The sequence below is a fragment of the Cervus elaphus genome, chromosome 19 (assembly GCF_910594005.1).
Source record: "Cervus elaphus chromosome 19, mCerEla1.1, whole genome shotgun sequence".
NCBI classification, from domain to species: Eukaryota; Metazoa; Chordata; class Mammalia; order Artiodactyla; family Cervidae; genus Cervus; species Cervus elaphus.
In genome coordinates this window covers 87,942,485-87,950,228 of record NC_057833.1, presented here as the reverse complement: position 1 = coordinate 87,950,228, position 7,744 = coordinate 87,942,485, and positions in this window count along the sequence as shown.

Below are 7,744 nucleotides of genomic sequence, written 5' to 3'. Positions count from 1 at the left end.
ATGCTCAATATCACTCATTATCAGAGAAATGCAAATCAAAACCACAGTGAGGTACCATTACACACCAGTCAGGATGGCTGCTATCCAAAAGTCTACAAGCAATAAATGCTGGAGAGGGTGTGGAGAAAAGGGAACCCTCTTACACTATTAGTGGGAATGCAAACTAGTACAGCCACTATGGAGAACAGTGTGGAGATTCCTTAAAAAACTGGAACTAGAACTGCCATATGACCCAGCAATCCCACTTCTGGGCATACACACTGAGGAAACCAGATCTGAAAGAGACACGTGCACCCCAATGTTCATCGCAGCACTGTTTATAATAGTCAGGACATGGAAGCAACCTAGATGCCCATCAGCAGAGGAATGGATAAGGAAGCTGTGGTACATATACACCATGGAATGTTACTCAGCCATTAAAAAGAATTCATTTGAATCAGTTCTAATGAGATGGATGAAACTGGAGCCCATTATACAGAGTGAAGTAAGCCAGAAAGATAAAGAACATTACAGCATACTAACACATATATATGGAATTTAGAAAGATGGTAATGATAACCCTATATGCAAAACAGAAAAAGAGACACAGATGTACAGAACAGACTTTTGGACTCTGTGGGAGAAGGCGAGGGTGGGATGTTTCGAGAGAACAGCATTGAAACATATATTATCTATGGTGAAACAGATCACCAGCCCAGGTTGGATACATGAGACAAGTGCTCAGGCCTGGTGCACTGGGAAGACCCAGAGGGATCGGGTAGAGAGGGCGGTGGGAGGGGGGATTGGGATGGGGAATACATGTAACTCCATGGCTGATTCATGTCAATGTATGACAAAACCCACTACAATAATGTAAAGTAATTAGCCTCCAACTAATAAAAATAAATGAAAAAAAAAAAATAAAGGTATATGTGAAACTGAACCACTTTCCTGTACACCTGAAACTAACACAATATGTTAATCAACTGCAATACTATATAAAATAAAAATTGTTTTAAAAGAAGATAATACCCATCTCTTCATTCTACTGGACTCTTATCAGTCAGGAGGTAGAGGGCAAGGTGTAGCAGGAAGGGAGGTTATGGATGAGATGGGTCTCTTCAAATATTATGATAATGCCATTTGGACTGTGTTCTCTGTCCCTGAATCAATGAGCTCCTGGCCTATTTCTTCTCTTGTTGGAAGCAAAACCCCCATGAGCCACCTAAAATGTCTGTTTACCTCTGCTGCTTCTAAGGAGACAGGACAAAGACCCAGCCTTGTGGCTAGCCCTGGACTGAACAGATCACTGTAGCCCACCCTACACCAGTGAGCCTCCCTGTCAAGGCCTCCCCACCTCCCGGTCAGCACAGCTGGATCTGTGTTCATTCTCAGGGAAGTCCTCCGAGGACAGGTCACGTGCTGCCTGGAAATCAATGTGTTTGACCAGTTGCTTCCCTTTCATCTTTTCATTGTATAATTCTGCCCCCCGAAGGCAAAAACACTGGTCTGGCAAGATTTGTTCTTTTTAAATCTGGCTGGAGCCTCACTAAAGTCCATTAATCTTTAACTTTTTATAGATTTTTCTGCTTAGAATATATGCTCTGTGCTTGCATTTCACGTGGGGATTCAAGCCCTGCTTCCATATTGATGATGACTCTGAAGACTTATGTTCTCTCTGGGGTTTTGTTCTGTGGGCTTATTTATCAGTGCCAGCACGCCAAGAACCCCATAGATCTCTGCCTCATTCAGGAGACAACCAACGGCTAAGACCCTGGTCCTCAGTTCACACAGAGCCAGACACGAATCCAGTCCAAGCCCTGCGATTCTACCTGTTCAACCTCGAGCAAGTCACATGCATCTCTAAGGCTCATTGAAAATGAAGACCCAAGGGAGTCATATCTCACCCGGGGTTGAATAATCAGCACAAAGCCCATATACAGCGGTAATAATTACTGTTGAAGAGTCCTTGACTCTGCAAGGACACCCGCTCCTTACCCCTATCCCTTACCTTTTTTCCAGTCTCCCCTTTTCTTTTAAGAATGACTGCTGGCTCTTTCTCTGTCTACTAAGTCAGCCTTTCAATGCCACCTCTAATCCTCCCTTCTAACCAGCATCTCTGATTAACCACATAAGAAGGTCCAGGGTAAAGTACACAGAATCATGGTCCTCTGTAAAAAAGACAAGGAGATGGAAAGAATTTTGATATGTACAATGCAGTTTTTTCAAATTTATTACTGGCCAAAAATATGTTTAAAGTATCATCATGTATATATATATATGTATAACTGAATCACTTTGCCATAGAGCAGAAATTAACACAACACTGTAAGTCAACTATTCTTCAATTTTAAAAAGAGTATCTTCAAAGTGAAAACACAAAATTTATAAATCTTTTGTTAACTCTCAAATCAACAAGGCCGAGTACACCAAGTACTTACAAAAGACAGCTTAAGAGAAGTGATTTAAAAACAACAACAACAACACTGGCCACCTCTCCCCAGACACTGGCCAAATAAGCCTACTGAAACAATAGCAAACACCATGTGGGTCAAGAATCTGCCGACACCTATTTTCTGTCTAAAAGTTGGCAAGGACTGCTCCTAGTTGCCTAACTTCACAGATGAGCTGTGCCACTCCCCACATTAGTCCTTTTGTGGGCATGCCCTAGGGGAGGTATGCTGACAGGCCACCAGTAGACAGATAAATTATATGGACCCTTTTCCCACCTTTTGGTGACTCTGGTTTAACCTAATGCTAATGACAAATCATTTAAAAATTCCTTTACTAATTGCTTCTGACCAAAACCCTTCCCACTTCACTGTCTTGATACTTCGAGGCATGGAACATCTCTAGTCTTTCCACCCACCATATCTCCCACTGCATGAAATGGCCACTTAAAGACCAAAATCAGACTGGAACTCAAATACTGACTTCTGATTTCCTACCAGCTACATCTTTATTTTAGATGCTATCTTTCAGCCAAACCAGTACTCTGGAGGACCACCTGTCAGACATCTGTGAAAGTGAAAGCATTAGTCGCTCAGTTGTGTCTGACTCTGTGCAACTCCATGGACTGTATCCCACCAGGCTCCTCTGTCCATGGAATTCTCCAGGCAAGAATATGGAGTGGGTAGCTGTTCCCTCCTCCAGGGAATCTTACCGATCCAGGGATTGAATCCAGGTCTCCTGCAATGCAGGTGGATTCTTTACCATCTGAGCCACCAGGATGGCTGAGGGACATATCAAAGGAATGATTTCAATGAGCCCAGAATCTTGCATCTTTTATATATACAAAAGTGCTAAATTCATTAAATTGAGATGCCTGCTTTTACTTTAATTAACAGTAATCTTTTGATGTTCTAACTACCTGGTCTTTGTTGCAAAAACTCATATAAATCCTGGCTCCTCCCTTACCTCTTTGGAACAGTTCCTTAAAACTGTCTGGGAGGCTGTGTCCTGGGCTTAAGACTTCAGCTTTGTCCACTGAAAACATAATTCTCAACCTGTGCATTTTTTATTTATTTTTTTTTTTACTCAACAAAGCTTGTGGGTAATCCCCTCCACATGACATCTATGCCTGCTCCACAGAAATCACAGGATTAAAAAAAAAAAAGAAATCACAGGATTCAACAGGACCCAGACTTCATTTTCTAGGAAGCATTTTCCTTGCAAATATATGGCTGTGGGGTTGGATCCCCGGGTTGGGAAGATCCCCTGAAGGAGGGCATGGCAACCCATTCCAGTATTCTTGCCTAGAGAATCCCATGGATAGAGGAACCTGGCGACCTACAATCCATAGGATCGCGCAGAGTCGGACATGACTGAAATAACTTAGCTGCTTATACAGAGCCTCCAGATTAGACAGTTGGGAGTCAGGTATCTTTGCAGAAAGATGTTAGGCTGGGGAGGTGGACTGGGGTACATAAGTAAAGGTGTCCTTCACAAAACTACCACAACCAACATCTCCACATTGAGTGTCCTGGATCTACCCACTGGACCAATGTCCTTACTATGGGCAAACAAACTGAACTGAAAATTAAGAGATAAGTAAGCACTTTCTGGGTTTTGATAATATTAAGAAATTAATATTATTGGTTATTAGCTGTGATAATGATGCTGTGGTGTTTTTTTTTTTAAAGTCTATCTTTTAGAGATACTTCTTGAAATGTTTCCAGATGATGCGATATGATGTCTGGTATTTGACTCAAGATAATTTTGGAAAATGGGGAATGGGTGGGGATATAGATGAAACCAGATCAGTTCAGTTCAGTTCAGTCGCTCAGTCATGTCCGACTCTTTGCGATCCCATGAATCGCAGCACGCCAGGCCTCCCTGTCCATCACCAACTCCTGGAGTCTACCCAAACTGTTCATCGAGTCGGTGATGCCATCTAGCCATCTCATCCTCTGTTGCCCCTTCTCTTCCTGCCCCCAATCCTTCCCAGCATTAGGGTCTTTTCCAATGAGTCAACTCTTCACATGAGGTGGCCAAAGTATTGGAGTTTCAGCTTCAACATCAGTCCTTCCAATGAACACCCAGGACTGACCTCCTTTAGGATGGACTGATTGGATCTTCTTGCAGTCCAAGGGACTCTCAAGACTCTTCTCCAGCACTGCAGTCCAAAAGCATCAATTCTTCGGTGCTCAGCTTTCTTCACCGTCCAACTCTCACATCCATACATGACTACTGGAAAAACCATAGCCTTGACTAGATGGACCTTTGTTGGCAAAGTAATGTCTCTATTTTTTAATATGCTATCTATGATCAGCCATGGGTTAATAATTGTTGACACTGGTGATGGGTCCATGGGAAGTCTATGTATAATTATATCTCTGTTTGTGGAAGTTTAAATGTTGCCATAATAAAATCGTTAAGAAAGCAAAAAAAACAAAAAAACGTAAAGAAAGGAAGGAAGAAGGAGTGGGGGAGGGAGAAAGGGGAAAGAGGTGAAGAAACACTTCCCATGCAGTGTATATCACAATCTGTAGAAACAGCTGTCATGTGTCGATGAAAAGTAACTGACCTACTCTGCAGAACCATTTTCTGGACAGAAATAGATCCCCGGGCCACCTCCCCAAAGTGGGTTTAAGATTCTGGGGCTTGTAGACCTGGTGTTTCATTTGCATATCTGCATATTCATGGATGCATTAAAGAGAAATATCCTGAGCAGACCTCTGTGCCCCTCAGCCCCTGTGGCCTTTTGACAAGCCCTCTCACTTCAGAACACGGTGGACACAGGGAGGCAGCTTTGTTGAGCCACCCTTATCCTTTCAGACATTAACCTCACAGATGGCTCAGTGGTAGCTTGAGGACTGGAGTGAGGTGGTTCTCTACAACATAATTCCAGACACATATCTGAACACAGGAAGGGAGAAGATTTTACAAGTCTCTAAAATAAAATGAGTTCTTGAGAAGAGAAACAAGGATGAAGGAGGATTTCTTTATCAGCACAAGGCAGGAGCATGAGCCACCTGTCCCCTCCTAAGAGACTCAGTCTGGGATCGCAAGACCCAGCAAAGAGGACAGACACTGGAAGGCACCTCCTGCCCTGCCTCTTGTGAGGAGCATCTCTGGAGGAGGGACAGGATTCAGGGTCTGTCCCAGGGCTCTGCTCCAACCCCGCTGCCCTCCAGAAGCTCTGCTGCCCCATGGCTGGGTACACCGGGCCAGTTGCTTGACCATTCAGTGAAACGGGACAGGACTTCCCGCCTCACACGGACATTGTAAGGATCATGGGAAATCGAGGCATTGGTTCATGGAAATGGTTCTCTGAGCTCTGATTTATCTCCACAGAGCTCATGATTTATCCCCATTTACCTTCCCCTCCTCCTGGGAGGGGACAGAGCAGGGCAGGCATATACTTAGCCCCTGGGAGACTAAACAAAGGCAGAGAGGAACCAGGAAAAAGTAGGCCGAATTAAGTTCCATGTGCCCAGCCAGCCAGCTCAGAAGACTGAGGCTAGGTGAACAGGAGATGTCTAAAGTGGCCGGGGGAGGGAGGAGTGGCCAGATCTTGGTTCTTGGGGATGAACAGCAGAGGACCCACTGGAAGGGTGGGGGAGGAGCAGATTTCTGCCTGGAGCATGAGGGGGACCACTCTGGGCATGCAAAAGCTAGCGATAACTTGGCCCTTTTTATGTGCCAGGCACTGTGCTGGACATTTGGCTTAAACATCTCAGGAGACTCAGCACAAAGGTGGGGGAGGGTGAGAAATCCACCTGCCTGAGATGGATGATGTAGGGAGTAGGGAGAGGAGTTTAGACCAGTCAAGGGTGACCAAGGAACAGTCAGTTCACTGCTTAAGCCTTTGGCTGATCCTCTGTTCTAGTGAGTTAGGCTAACAAGGATGTTCAGGGCCATGGCTGGTCCTGATTAGATGCCTTAGAGAAGCCAAATCAGGTGAGAACCCACTATCCACTTGACCAAGCTATGGGGCTTTGTTCTTACACCTTTAAACTGGGCAAGGCAGGGACAGGCTGCCCCATAGTCCCTGAGGTGAGCTCCAGGCTGGCCAGGGAGGGATGCAGAGCCAAGGCCTGTGTGAACAACTGATGGCCTGAGCATCCTACTACAGCTGAGAAGAGATGGGAAATAGGTCTGATGAGGGCTACAGCTGTCCACAGCACTGGCCTCAGTCGGGAGTGATTTTGCTCCTCCCTGCACACCACCCCCCCAGCCTGGGGCATTTGGCAAGGCCTTGAGACATCTTTGGGAGGTGACAACTCCCATCCCTGCAGATGCCAGGGATGCAGCCTAACATCCTACAATACATAAGAACCCTCATTCCACCAAAGAATGACATGGTCCAAACTGGTGACAGCATCAAGGTTAAGAAACCCTGGTGTTGGACTTCCCTGGTGGTCCAGTGGATATGAACCCACCTGCCAATGCCTGGGACACAGGGTCAATCCCTGGTCTGGAAAGATCCTATGGAGCAACTAAGCCCAAGCACCACAACTACTGAGCCTGCACTCTAGAGCCACCATAGTGAGAAGTCTGTGCATTGCAACAAAGAGAGGCTAAAATCCAACCCACTGCCTGGAATGAAGCTGCCCCTACCCTGAGGAAGAGGCATTTTTTTCTAACTCAGCCAGAAGCAGTGTGAGGATTTACAAGGGCCTGGGGATGGGGGACAAAGGAGAGGTGCCTGGGGATTGGAGCCACAGTCATATCAGAGTGGGAGGAGAATGTACCTGCTGTCACCCAGACTGCAAGTTGTACAAAAAGCAATTTAAAAGAGATATTTAGTCTTTTAATAGAGGGTCAAAAAGTCAACCCACATGATTATGTCATCTTCTTGCTGGCAAAGACAGAGGTTTTAAAGCACGATGACATCCCTACCAGGTGAGAAATGAGATGAGCTCAAAGATCTTCACTGCAGTACTGTTTCTAACAGTACAAGATCAGAAAATAATATTCCCATAAATGCCCATCAGGGCAGGACAAGATGGATAAACAATGGCATATCCTACAAAAGAATGAGGTCTCCAGAAATAAAGTGAAAAAAAAGCCAAGTGCACAAGCCTGTGGAGTACTGCACTGCCACCGGGTGAAAAGGGGGTGAGGATTAACGTGGTACCGATAATTGCTTATATTTGCATAATCCTGGTGGCTCAGCCAGAAAGAATCTGCCTGCCAACGCAGGAGATGCGGTTCAGTCCCTGGGTGGGGAAGATCCCCTGGAGATGGAAATGGCAACACACTCCAGTGTTCTTGCCTAGGAAACCCATGGACAGAGGAGCCTGGCCGGCTACAGTCCATG